The following is a 12,810-nucleotide window of genomic DNA, read 5'->3' on the forward strand; positions in this document are numbered from 1 at the left end:
TCCCTCCAGATATTCCTCGATGTATTAACCCAGAAATTCATCTGCAAACTTTTCAAAACATAACTCCAATAATTCATCCAAGGTTTCTTAAAAAAAAATCAACAATATATGCTAGGGACTTCCACGAAAATTCCTTTAGAATTATTAAAAGAGTTTAGTTTCTCTGGATTTTTGTAGACACAAACTTCAGGTATAAAGATTTTTTTCAGTCCACTGATTTCTACAAGAATACTGTGAGAAAAACCTCCAAGAATTTTATCAAAGGATTTCTCCATCAACGATTCCATGAGAATTTCTCCACGAAATTCTTAAGACCGGAATTTACGGGAATTCCTCCATAGGTTCATTCAAAAGTACTTTCTAATATTTCTACAGTGATTACGTTGAAGGTTTATTCACTACCACATATCCCTGCACCTGAATATGAAGTTTCGCCGGAGTGAACACATGCGTTCAAAGAATGAGAGGTGTGTGCAGACAATACAGGGGGGTCCTCCTTCCTGATCACAGAACTCATCAGGCTTTCTCTCGCATGTGCATGCTGGGATTCATTTTACAATACCTTTGAGGTGATATTTTTATCTCCAGATACTTGTTCAGAATTTAAGAAATTCTTCTCTGGGCTTCTCCAAAAAATCTTTGAAAAATGAAAACCTTCAGTGATTGCAGCAGAAATTCCTACAGGGATTCTTTTTAGAAAGTACTCTTACGGTTACATTAGAAAAATCTCTGTGGATGTCTTATTTGTTCAGATATTCCACCAGGGATTTTTCAGAAATTTTTCTAGAAATTGCACAAAAATGACTTAAGAGTTCATTAAGGACTATCTGAAGGAATTTCTTATAAATCCGAAGAGGATTGCCACAAGAAATATTAAAAAAAAAACTCCAGGAGGTATCTATGGAAACTCCTACAAAAAAAATCTTCAAAATTTTCTGAACGAGCTCCTGAACAAACATTTCAGAAGCAATGCCTGGTTGAATTTTCAAAATAATATGTAGGAAAATACCTGGAGAAACATCTTAAAAACTTCTTTATTCTAAGAAAAGAAAAATCATTAAGATTTTTTTAAGAAACTCTGCAAGTAATTTCAAGGCAAAAAGTCTTGAAAAACCTTTGCAAGGATTCCAGGAAACAAAAAAAAACTGTAGTGAAAATTTTGAAGGAATCTTTTTAAAAACTCTACAGAAATCGCAGCAAAGTTACTGCTGTAATATAGGTACTGGAAAAACTTGTAATTAGAAATGTTGCCAATTGACAAATTGAGAGACGGAATTTGTGAAAAAATCGTGTTCTGGTAGGATTTAAACCCACGACTCCGTATTCGCTAGACCGGCGCTTTAACCAACTAAGCCACAGAACAAGTAATGATTCTGCGGAATAGAAAGTCAAATTGACTCCGAAGCCGCACGGTGAACACTCCTATTTCACAAACTTATCTGTCTTTCGGCTTAGAATTAAAAAAGATTCGGCTTAGAAATAAAAAAGTATTTTTGATAAAGTTTTTGAAATAACACCCTGAAAGACTGTAGAACCCTCTGCAGGTTCCTCTTCTTCTTTATGGCTTTACGTCCCCACTGAGATTTGGCTTGTCTCGCTTAACCTTAGTGTTCTTTGAGCACTTCCGCAGCCCTTCAACTTTCTTGCATTTCTGCCATTTCATGAATTTGTATATTGTGAAGCAAGAACAATGAGCCATTTTACGAGACGTTTCGGATCAGCTGATCGCTCATTTCATGAATGAAAATTTGACAGGAGGTTGCGCCCAAGCCCGGAGTGTTAATATCAATATCAACACTGTTGTCGTTTCGTAAAATAGACTATAATACACTATGCCCAGGGAGTAGAAAAAAAAATTCCCGACTGGAACGGGAATCGAACCCGCCGTCGCCGGATTGGCGATTCATAGCCTTAACCACTAGGCTAACGTGAGACTGAAGGTATCCAGAGAAAAAAAAGCATTCATCGTAATGCTAAGGAATAGATTCTAACTTAATTTCTGCCTTAATTGTAAAGAGATTCTTTAAAAAAAAGTTTAGAAGAGTCCCTGACAGCTTTGAAGAAATTCTGAAGTAATCACTGAAGATTTTTGTAAACAAAATTATCCTGGAATTGCATCTTTTGAAGAAATGTTTGGAAGAACTCCTAGAGAAATGCTTAGAACATTTTTTGAGAAATTTCTAAAAAACTTTTTTAAGAAATCCTAAAGAAAAACTTCTAAAAAATATTTTCCGGAGGATTTGCTTTAGAATATTTTTTGAAGAAATAAATTAAAAATACAAGCATGAACTTATGTAGCAATCTTTGAAGGAATTCCTTATAGAATCCCTTAACCCTTTGAAGCCGGATTTTTTCCAAGCGATATTATGGAGTTTTTTGTCTCCATTTTTCTGTAGTTGATCACCAACAATAGCATTTAAACGATAGAATATTACGCAGATAATTTTTCTGAATATCCTAGGTCATCCAAACTGTTCTTGAGATCAGATCCAAAGGTCCACGGGTGTAACGGTAACTTCTTTAATTATACAAAGCTGTTGCTGCCAACACTGCCCCGTGATGTCATGCAACCGAGCTATCATATCGAGAAAACACAATAGAGCGAAATGACAGAAGATTAGATTTGTGAGTGAAGATCGTAGGCAAGCAAGTGTAATTTTTCTGATTTGTTGTTTGATAATTAAACTAAATAATAACCATCTAATCTACTTATAGCTAATGATAAATAACTTACAAATACCTTTAAAATGAATTATCCCTAAATAACACAGAAGTTTCACAGTATGTTATTAATAGTTGTTACAGTATATTATTGTTAACCTTAAATTCTACTATCACAGATGAATGAACACAGATGTTGCGGATGAAATTGATAATTGTGCTAAACTATGCCTAAAACCAAATTATGTAAGTAAAAAATGTCAAATAATTGGATTCTATTAAGCTAACTGGAGAATAAAATTCCAGCTTAAAGCTGTTTTGCACTCGCAGTACGGCGTTGTGATCAGCTCATAAGAATTTGGCGATGACCCTCCAAAGAACAACCCTTTCGCCGCAACAAAAGCCACGATTTGTAATCTATCATGTCCAGTAAGTCTTCAGAAAGGTTAATAGACAATATCAGATCAGTCGGGATATCCTAGGACATCCAAACTGTTCTTGAGTTTAGATCCTAAAGTCTACGGATGTACCGGTAACTTCTTTCATTATACAAAGCTACGATTTGTAACCTACCATGTCCAGTATGTCTTCTAAAAGTTCAATAGACCAGTCGGGATATCCTACTTAACGTAGTGGCAAAAGCTATTATCACAAGTGTATATCTGCAGTTATGGCCTCAGGAGTAGTGTTGTTGATCATTATAGAACAGTTTGGACGAACCTGAATGTTCCAATGGTATGTAATAAAAAAAGTAGACTTCAGATTGGTCCAGTAACCACGGATAAATATACAACGTTACTCAGTATAGCAGATATGGGTATTGTTATGAGTGTAGACCTAAAATCCTGAACTCTAGGGTAGTTTGGCTGACCTGGAATATCCCTGTAGTGTCTTTTAATGACATTTGTGGTTTGAAGAGCTTCGCTGATCCCAGCAGATTATGCAATACTTTTATTTATGGCTAAAACACAAAAAGTTATTCTTGTAAATTTGAAGGACTTCATTATAGAACAGTTTTTTTTTTTTTTTTTCCTTCTAAACCATAGGGGGATAAATCTGCTCATCAGACACCCTAACAGGGAGGTTAGGGTAGTGTGGGGATGAGGCCGTCTTCTACAATGCCGGTAGAAGCCAGGACTACTCTCTCCTCGACCCACTAAAACACATTCCTATGGTCGCCAAACCCTACGTCTCTCCGGAACCACCAAGAAGGTATTGCTTCAGAGAGGGGCTAGTGCATATCGCACCCTCAAGGTTAGCTGCCGTAGCCTAGCAGCAACGAACATCGATGACTCGCACTGGAGAGTCCATCACGATAGCATGCTGGCGCTTAGCCAGTTTCCCGAGTGGTCCTCGCCACTCCCTTTGTCCTCGGAAGGCGGGCAGGGTCAACCCCGCCCGCGCCCTACTGCTGAGCGGACATCAAGAACTGATGCCCACGTGCAACCCGATCTGACCTGCCCGCAAAGGAAGGGTATCACTACCCTTCAGGCCCTATCAGATGCACCCGTAGGTTGCAGACAGCAGGATCTCACCTACCCCGACCCTTGCCGGGGACCCCTTTCCAACCGCGGGCTCAGATCCAACCCAGTAGACCGACGCCACGACAGCACCGCTACCGGGACTTCCTCTCCGCGGCCACTTAATCGCTGTAAGGGTCGATCTCGACCGCAGGGCACCGGTATGACCTACGAAGCCGACTTCGAACCCCTGGACCACCTCTTGTACTGCATCTGGACTAGCCATTCTCCGAGTCCACGCGCCACCTCCTCTGTAGCTCCCAGACGATATGGGTGATTGCCGTTGAAACGGCATTCCAGCTAATCTCATCCCTACACATTCTCTGGACCAAGTTGTCCGGAGTTGTGTCCTCCCCGCATGTGGCAAGCATGCGGTCACGCATTGTGCGAAAACGCGGGCACACGAACAACACGTGTTCCGCCGTTTCCTCTAAACCATTATAGAACAGTTTGAATGACCCTGAATGTCCCATAGTTTATTAAAAGCTAGTAGACTTCAGATTGGTCCAGTAACTACGGATAAATATGCAACGCTACTCAATATAGCAGATATGGCTGTTTTTACGAGTGTAGACCTGAAGTCCAGAACTCTAAGTTAGTTTGGCTGACCTGGAATATCCATGTCTGTAGTGTGTCTTTAAATTACATTTGAGATTTCAAGAGCCTTGCGGATCCCAGCAGATTATGCAATGCTATTATTTATGATGAAAACACATAAAGTTATTCTTGTAGAATTGAAGGACTTCATTATAGAACAGTCCTGAATGTCCCAAAGGTTTATTATAAGCTAGTAGACTTCAGATTGCTCCAGTAACTGCGCTTGATTTTGCAACGTTACTCAGTATAACATATATGGCTACTGTTACGAGTGTAGACCTGAAGTTCAGAACTCCAGGGTAGCTTGGCTGACCTGGAATATCCCTATAGTGTTCTTAAATGACATTGTAGATATCAAAAGCATCACGGACCTCAGTAGGTTATGCAATGCTATTATTTGGGGCGAAAATACATAAAATTATTCTTGTAGATTTGAAGGACTTCACTATAGGACTGTTTAGAACACCTAAAATATCCCAGAATATAAAACACCTTTTGATATTCTTGACGAAGGCTGAATGGATAGATATAAACGTAACCCACATCCAAGTTCTGCTTTCAGAACAACTGATATGTCAATTATTTCGTTTTTCCAAATTTCATGGTGGTCAGGATGTTCTAGGTGGAGCGGATCTGGTGTGATGGTTAGAACACTTGACTATCACGCCGAGGACCTGGGATCGAATCCCACTCCCGACAAACTCGCAAAATGTGAGTTCTTCCTTCGGAAGGGAAGTAAAGCGTGGGTCCCGAGATGAACTAGCCTAGGGCTAAAAATCTCGTTAATACAGATAAAAAAAATGTTCTAGGTTATCAATGAAGTCCCAAATACAAATATTCCCATTTTTCCCTAATAGAAGACTCCATTTGCAACAACTTTTCCGAAGACAGTATTCTATTTTATCGAATGGGTGAATTTATACAACCGTTTCTAAGTTGGGGTCATATATGACCTCTCCGGCTCCAAAGGGTTGAGGAATCTCAGGAGAAATTTCGAAAGAAATTTCAGAGTAAACCCGTGGAGTTTCTGAGATAATTCTTAAAAGAATCTCCGGAGGAATCTCTGAAGAAAGTTTCAAAGAAATCTTTGGACAGGAATACATTTTAAAGGGATACCAAGAGGAACCCTTAGAGGAATTCTTGCTAAACTCATTCTAAGAAATCCTGCGAGAATCTTCTTCCGGTTGACATTCCAGAATTTTTTGGCTAAACCTCAAAGAATCCCAAAAAAATAAAATTTTTGGCTGTTTCCCTGAAGGTAATCCTGGAGCATTTTCTTTAAATTTCAAATAGAATTCCAGCAAACGATAGATTCTATCGCATATCATATCGACCAGTGTTGTCAAATATCATGTTTTTTTCACCATTTTCACTGCTATCCTTTTTAACCTGGGATTTCAAAAGATTGATTGCCCGGTTAAGTTCCAGTGGTGTGTATCAGAATGGTCACTCACGTCCACTCCGAGGTCATGTTCGACAACAAGAAACCCCAAATAGATATATTGGCATTGCATTATGCTTAAATTCCTTACGAATTTTTGTCATAGTCATATGAACGCCCTGAGTATACCTTATTGGTCGTGTTTGTTAATTCTATTTTAAAAAAAGTAACAAAAGTCCATGAATAAACGTCGTGTGGCTTAATATCTATAAGTAGCAACATGTGAAGCGGTTGGGCCTGTCCAAAATTATGTAGGCTTTAAGGACACGTAGATAATGTGGTCAAAGTCAGCGGTCTATACTATACAAATTTCGAAAATCTCCCAGAAAATCTCGGAGAGGGGGGGGGGGATTTAAGATGGCCGAAAAGTGTCTACGAAGTTAATAATGAACAGTGCCATACTACGTCGAAGAGTGACCTTATGGAACTCTTTTTAGTGCTTATGAATTATTTAAATGCCGTTTTATAACTTAGACCTTAAGATATTCTGAAGTTAATTTAACTGAATGTAGAAAACACGCGTATGTTATAGCATTTACTATGGTTTTTGTCTGCAATGTGTTGCTCGAATCAGACTTCTGGTCTGTCTGTTCATGATGGAATTCTTTTTATCGATCTGGACGTAATGAATATTTAACATCAATTTAAACAAAGATTATGAAACGAAAGCGAAGAAGTAAAACCATAGAGATCAAACACCATAAACTCGCCATGCCCCTCCCTGTATAGGCGTCGGTATTTGATCAGCACTTAAGTTGATTGGTACGGCGTGCCTACTTGGAAGCACCTCATGCCACAACCGCGCACAGACCAAATATTGCAATTTGAGATGCGTTCCGCAGCCAGCTGGGGGAAAATATTTGCTCTTCCGGGATAAGTTGATAGCTTGCAAACAAGAGCGTTATGCTCGCATTTCAACGTAGACACTTACCACCACCAACGAACGGAGATCCTTGTTAGCCTCTCGCCGGTAAGCTTCGAACAAAACGGGAGGCCCTTCGAGGGCGCATCGATTCCGACCCGGCGACGTTGGCATCTATTCCGTTTCCGCCGCGTTGCAATCACCAATTGCGATGGTGGTGATGCGATGCCATCCCCGGCGTGCGTAGAATGCAACTCTTTGGCTGACGCTGATGATGATTACGGTGACGACGATGCTGGTTGATGAAGATGTTGATAGCGCACCCGTCCCGTCAGTCTAGTTGCTGCAGGCAGTTGTTGTTGGTGTAAAAGATCGGGACTCTGAAGAGAAACAAAAGAAAAGGAAAAAGAGGTAACGAGATGGCCATTAGTGTCATATCGTCAGGTACACATAATGCTAACTAGCGGGAGAGAGTGCCATGGGGCAGGCGGTTTTTTTTATGGACACGTGTACCCAGTGGGTGCCGCGCACCTATTGCATGGCAAGACCATGGTCATGCGCCGCGTATATTTCATAATGTAATGTAGGGTAATAAAAAAACTGGAGAAGAGACAACCAGGAGCCGAGTGTGACAAACGACGCGGAAAACTGAGCTCAGGATTATCTCATTATGTGCGACAAGCTGATTAATGGCGGTTTATTAGCGGCCGACTTTATTAGCACGGTTGGTTATGACAAAGCTGATTGACGACTCTGTCTGCGACTGGTGAATGTGAGAAATGAGAGCAAAGGTTGGAACAGTATGGGAGTTTTCAATGAAAACAAAAGGCTCGGCCGCAATTGGTTGTCGAAAGCTCAAACTGGAAATCAGTGTAATAGTAGCCCACAATCACACAACAGGGTATCACTGACAATCCCGATGGAAGTTCTCAAGAATTCTCAACAAAATTGAAACTTTCTTATGACCAAAAAATGAGTTACCCAACTAAATCACTCAATGGTTAAAAAAAACAGATAAATTTTTAAAATAATGAAACAAAAAAATTAATGATTTTGGAGGCCCTATTCGATTAGACGAATATGTCTCCGAAAACTTTCATAGTCAATTCCCTGAAAGAATATTTCTAAGATCCAAGATAAATAAGGTTCTTCACTGGCTGAAACTTTTTTTAAATTTTTGGTGAATATGGGAATGAAAATTTTAGATAAACAACTTTTTATTGTGAACCATTTTATTCTTGGAATTTTCTCCAGAGTTCCTCTAATAGTTTCTCATAATTTTTCAAGAAACTACGCCAAAAACAACTTCGGAAATTTTTTCTATGTATCTTCAAAGGTATCACAGTATTTGAGGGATTCCTTCAAACAATCCTCCAAGGATTTTTCTTAGAAATTCCTCCAAACATGCTTTTGAGAATTCTCCCAGTATTTTTGTAAAATTTCTGGAAGATGTTCTAAAAATCCCTGGAGATAAATCTGGAATAATTCCTGCAGGAAACTGTGAAGGAATCCCAGGGTAAAAATTCTTATAGCCGTTTCTGTAGGAATTCGTGAAGGAATTTCTCATTGAACTCTTGGAAGAACTCTCGGTATAATTTTCAAAAAAATCTTTGTACAATTGATAGAAACTTTTTCAGAAGAATTACTGAAATGAAAGTATTTCTAAAAATGTAAGAATTCTTGGAAAATGAACATCTCTTACAAAAATTCCTAAAGAAATCCCCAAAAGTCTGACAAAGTCTTCGGAAATATTTTCCTGAATGAATTTTAGAGAGAATCCGAGTAGGCTTTAAAAGGAATATGTACAGGAATTTCTGAAAAAAAAAACCTGTAGAAGTCTCGGGAAGATCTCTTGAATGAATCTCTAGAGGAACTTTTGAAGAAATCCTAGGAAAATTCTTGAAGAAATTCCAAAAGGAACATCTAAAGAGCTTGAATGATAACCTCCTCGGAAAACTGTGTGTGAAGAAGCAATAAGTAAAAATTCATAAATAAAAAGATAAAACATCCTTGGCAAGCCCTTGGTGGAATTTTAAGAAACCTAAATTGAAGTATTTTTAGGAAAAATCGAGAATTCCTTTAATAGATTTCTTGATGGATTTTCTGGAAGAATTCCTGGTTTCTATGGACTTGTTTCTGAAATAATATCTGGAGAAATACCCATAAAAAAACTGCTGTAAGGATCCTGAGGAAAGTTTCTTAGAACATTTCTAAAGAAATTCTTATAAAAATTCTTGAGAAATATTTCTGAATAAATTCCTAAAACCCAGGGAGAAATCCATCTCACTTGATTCAGATTGCCGGAACATCAGCACTTTTTCAAACTTTTGCCGAGATTTGCACTGCCGAGCAATTAGCAAACAATCATTTTGCAGAGATCTTTGAGTCATTTTGACACTTCATTGCTGATGTGCGGTGATCGTTTTGCTGACATACATCACTTTTTGTTTAGATGCCAGTAGCAGGTTTAGCTGAATATACCGCTGTGCGCGTTTTTGTCGAACCCGTGAATCTGTTTTGAGTGTGTAGGGTAATCCTTTGAGGAAATGCAGGTGAAATTTCCGGAGAAATACATGGCGGTAATCCTGTTTAATTCTTGCAGGAACCTCTGTATGAATTCCAGCAGAAATCTCTAGATGAATTCCTGCCTGAATCCATGAAAGTATGAATGCAAGAACCCCCGAAGGATTCATGGACACATTTTTGCGGGAATTTTAATGGAATCCGTAGATCAATTGCTGAACAAACCTCTTGGGCACTTCTAGAAGAACTACTTGTTCGTATTTCTGACGAAATTTTTGGAAGATTCCCAGAGAAAATCATAAGAAGAACTTCTCAATATCTGATTTCTGATAATTCCAAAGGAATCTTTGGAGAAATTTCCGAAGGATTTTTCAAAAGAATTCCTGGAAAAATTTCAACAGTTTCGAAAAAATTCAAGACAGTTTAATAAAGGATTTTTAAATAATTTCTGAGGTAATCTCTAGAAAATGTTGGAGAAAATTCTAAAGAGAGCTATGATTTATGTAAAGGAATCCCAGAAACAATTTCTGAAGGAATTCTCTTAGGAATCTTCAAATACCTGGCAGTATTTCTTTGAAATTTCCTGGAAGATTCTTCATAGGAATTCATGGAGAGTTTTTCGATACTGTCATGGAAAAATCGGAGATGAATACTAAATATCAGCGCCCATCTACTGGAACGCCTGCATTAAAATGATTTTAATATTCAACGTCATTACGAATTAAGTATTCTGGGGGAACCCCTCCATTACTTATTGTTTCGCGATTTTTTTTCTAAAGTTTCCCCAGTTCAGTAAGAATTTGTCTAGAGATTCCTCCGAGAATACTTTTAGAATGTTTGCCTTCTCATGTACTTCTTTACATTTTTCCCACGATTACCTCCAGGGACACCGCCAAAAATTACTTTGATGATTCTTTCGGGATTGATCCTAAGTTGTTTTCAAATTTCTTTTAATTTTTTAAGTGGATTCCACCAGAAGTTCTTTCAGGATTTCCTTAATGAATTTTCCTTGGGCCTTCTTCAGAAGTTTATCAAAAAAGTTCTCAAAACATTTTAAAGGTATATTAAAAAACTCATTCGGAAATTTCTCCTGGGATCCTTTAGGAAATTCCTTCAAGAATTGTCACAGAAGCTCGCGCAAGTATGTTTTTTAACATTTCTGAAGGAATTACTCCATAAATATCATCAGCATGTCTATGAAATTTCTCAAGAACTTCTTCTAGAATTTCTCCTGGAATTCCTCCAATGATTTTTTTTTTCACAAAGACTCTAAGATTCATTCTTGATGATATTTATCAAGGTGTTCTTTCTGGTATGGCTGCATATATTCAGCAATCTTCTTAGGAATTTATTTTGATAATTCTTTAGAAAATTTTAAAACAACTTTTTTGAAACTTCCAGAGATTTTTCAAGATATTTTTCCAAGTATTGCCTAGAACCTATCCAGACCATTCAATTCTTTCAGAAAACTTTTCGGAGATGCTTCGATTTTTTAAGATTTTTTTTTCTATGTATGTCTACATAGAGTTCTTCAATTCTACCAGGTATTTTTAAAAGATTCTTAGAAACAATTCCTCCATATTGTTTAATTTCTGCTCAATTTTTTTCGCATTTTTTTTCTTTTTTGTGTACTTATCCCTTTAAAAACAGCGCAAGAAATTCTTCTTATAATTTCTAGTAGTAAGAAAATTCCGAAGGAACCTCTGTAGGATTTTTAAAGATTTTTTTATAGGAACTGCTTAAAAACTTCATCAAAGAGCTCTTGCACAAACCCCTTGCTGAAATTTCCTAAGAAAACTTCGAAGCTCTGAAGAAGTCTCTAGAGATATTTATGAAGGGAGAAATTTCTCTAGGGCAAATTTCCGAAGAAATATCCAGTATTCTGGAGAATCTATAGAATCCCTGTATAAGTCTCAGGGAGTAGTGTTGAATGAATATCTGGAGAAACATCTGTGAAAATATTGGAGGAACCCCAGGAGGAATTTCTGAAAAGCTTCCGGGTAAAAACCTGGAGAAGCTCCTCTGGAAACGCTTAATGGGATACCTAGAAAAATTGTTGAGAACATTTTAGAATAATTCCTAGAAAATCATTCAATAAAATTATTGGAGAATTATCTGAAAGATATCCTTAAGCAATCCGTTGATGTATTTTTGAAAGAATTCCTTTAGAAATAGCTGGAGAAATGATTTACGAAGCTTCTGTGAAGATCCATAAAAAACTCTTCTTGGTTTTCTGAAGAAGAATTTCTGTATGAATTCCTAGGAAACGTTTCCGAAATCCACGAAGAACCTGTGGAGCTACTCTTATATTCTTCCAAGGAGGAAATGCTGGAGGAATTTATTCCATGCATTTTCAAGAAAAAAATCCAAAAAAAAAGTCTCTGCAGGAATTCCGGGTAATAATCATGCATGCATGTAAGTAATTTCGAGTGAATAATAGTGCAAGAATCTCTGAATGAGTTCGTGCAGAATTTTCTGGATGAATATTTGAAGGAAGTTGCTCAGTCTGACAAAATCTTTTAAAGAACCTGTGAAAAAATCTTTGAACGAATTTTTAAAAATATTTCTGTAGAAAATTCTGATTTTTTTTAGAATTTCTGTAGGGATGCCTGGAAAAAATTCTGAAAGATTTTCATAGCAGATTTTCAGGATTTCTGAAGAAATCGCCAGTGGGGTTTCCCAAAAAAAATCTTGGTAAATTTTGAGGCTGCATTTCTGGCGTAGTTTCTGAAGGAAATCACGGAACAATTTTGGGAGAAATCGATAGAAGATTGAATTTTCGATGGAGTCTTTGTACATATTTATAAAAGTATCTTATATTTTTTTAAACAATTCCCGTGCGGCTTTCTGTAAGTATCTATGAAGGAATATGGAAACCCATGGATACTTTTCGTAAATAAATTTAGAAGAAATTCTTGAAAAAAAATGTGAAGCATTCAAGAAAGGTTTTAGAAAGGACTACTGGAAAACTTTGGAGGACATTCCAAAGGAAGCTATGAATTTTCTAAAGGAATCGTTGCAAGAATTTCTTAAGGAATTCTCATGAAAATATCCGAATCCATTTCAGCCAGAATATCTTAAAAATACCCGGAAGAAGCTTCTGAAGGAATTGCTGGAAGAATTTCTGAAGAAATATCTGGAGGATTTTTATAGGAATCTATAGAGCAACTTCTGAGGCTATCCATGGATGGTTTTTTAAATAAATC

General features: G+C 37.5%; 1 protein-coding gene across 3 annotated transcripts in view; it reads right to left on the minus strand.

Moving 5' to 3' along the window:
- Positions 1–12,810, minus strand: part of LOC109623404 (beta-1,4-glucuronyltransferase 1) — a 416,723-nt gene that overhangs the window by 40,319 nt on the left and 363,594 nt on the right. For all 3 annotated transcript variants that reach the window (XM_062849306.1, XM_062849308.1, XM_062849307.1), the window contains one exon: positions 7,151–7,461. The gene's annotated coding sequence lies outside the window, so the exon portion shown is untranslated. The remainder of the gene's footprint in view (positions 1–7,150; positions 7,462–12,810) is intronic.

This window comes from Aedes albopictus, chromosome 2 (assembly GCF_035046485.1).
Source record: "Aedes albopictus strain Foshan chromosome 2, AalbF5, whole genome shotgun sequence".
NCBI lineage: Eukaryota > Metazoa > Arthropoda > Insecta > Diptera > Culicidae > Aedes > Aedes albopictus.